Source organism: Wolffia australiana, chromosome 1 (assembly GCF_029677425.1).
Source record: "Wolffia australiana isolate 7733 chromosome 1, ASM2967742v1".
Taxonomy (NCBI): domain Eukaryota; kingdom Viridiplantae; phylum Streptophyta; class Magnoliopsida; order Alismatales; family Araceae; genus Wolffia; species Wolffia australiana.
This window is the reverse complement of record NC_135835.1, coordinates 6,828,402-6,830,000: the sequence shown is the minus strand read 5'-3', so window position 1 is coordinate 6,830,000 and position 1,599 is coordinate 6,828,402. Positions and strand designations below refer to the sequence as shown.

Genomic DNA, 1,599 nt, shown 5'->3' with positions numbered 1-1,599 from the left:
CCAAAGCCAGATGGCTATTTTACTAAAAAACCTCGGTTTATTCTTTGATTAGTTTTTTAGGTCTTTTTACTTTGTTTACATATCAATTTCATGAATATGATCCAGTGACTTTCTCACAGGAACCCCGTCGCCAATATAATAGCCCCCACAACGGTGGTAGGTACCAACCGGGCGCCTTCTATGGCTTCTTTCTCGTCTAGAGGGCCCAATCTTGTCGACCCAGTAATCCTCAAGGTTCTTTCTCTATCCACAATCTCCCCCTTTCTCACAACATAGATGCATAAATAGATATATACAAACATACATATACTTATTTATGTATCAACAAATTCACTTAAGTGGAAGATTAGGTCATACTCTATTCATCTTTCCTCTGACCCGAGTGAAATGACTTGCAGCCAGATATCACTGCACCGGGAGTCAGTATTCTCGCTGCGTTTACTGAGGCCACAGGACCAAGCCGCCAGCCTTTTGACATGCGCCGTGTAAAATTCACTGCATTATCAGGAACATCGATGTCTTGCCCTCATATCTCAGGAATCGCTGGCCTACTGAGAACCCTTCACCCTGACTGGAGCCCCGCGGCAATCAAGTCCGCCATCATGACGACCGGTGAGCGGCTCTAAATGATTATGTGATCCACAATCAAACTTTGTTATCTAACGGCGTTCACCGAACACCATCATCATCAAACATATTATCTGAACTCATTGGTATTCGTTGCTTCTTTCTTCAATGGCAGCAACGTCAGAGGACAATCGAGGGAACCTTATCATGGACTCCTTCAATACGACAGCCAAGCCGTTCAGCTACGGAGCCGGGCACATTCGGCCAAACCTTGCCGCCGAGCCTGGACTAGTCTACGATCTCGGAGTGGAAGACTACCTCGAATTTCTTTGTGGCATTGGCTACAACTTCTCCCAGATTGCCGTCTTTACAGGAACGCTGGTCGTTTGCCCGTCAACTCCTCCAAGCCTACTTAATTTCAACTACCCATCTATCACCATACCATGGCTTTCCACTCCGACTACTGTTAGAAGGAGGTTGAAGAACGTCGGCCCTCCAGGGCCGTACACTGCGCAAGTTACTTCCCCGCCTGGTATCTCTGTGACTGTTAGTCCGGCCACCCTTGTATTCAGTGAATATGGACAGGAGACGGATTTTACTGTAAGGCTGGAGGCGGAGCTCGGTGCCCAGGTTGACATATTCGGGTGGTTAACATGGGCGGATGGCGTCCACAATGTGCGAACTCCAATTGTTGTAATGTTAATCGCCTGAGTTTGCCGAGTTGTTTGCTGGCTGTGCACCGAAGACTCTGCCAATATCTGATTGCGCATTCCGTACGGCTCAATAAATTATCATCATCTCAGTGTCTTAAACAACATGAATACATTTATATTGCTTTCATCTGTGCATATCGAACGGATTTGAATAAAAAACACAAACATATATCAATATAATAATTGAGTTAAAGTCTTACCAATGTCTCACCTTTGAATAGGTATATATGGATTTCAAATATATCCAAGTTCTATGGCTATTTGACATTTAAATTAAATAATTATGAATGATTTTTACGGTGACAGTGTTTAGTAGGAT

General features: G+C 44.3%; 1 pseudogene across 1 annotated transcript in view; it reads left to right on the top strand.

Moving 5' to 3' along the window:
- Positions 1-1,287, top strand: part of LOC144703824 (subtilisin-like protease SBT5.3) — a 3,054-nt pseudogene extending 1,767 nt beyond the window's left edge. Inside the window, exons 7-9 of the transcript XR_013581641.1 lie at positions 120-234; positions 399-612; positions 743-1,287. The product of XR_013581641.1 is annotated as a subtilisin-like protease SBT5.3 (transcript). The remainder of the gene's footprint in view (positions 1-119; positions 235-398; positions 613-742) is intronic.
- Positions 1,288-1,599: the final 312 nt, after the last annotated feature.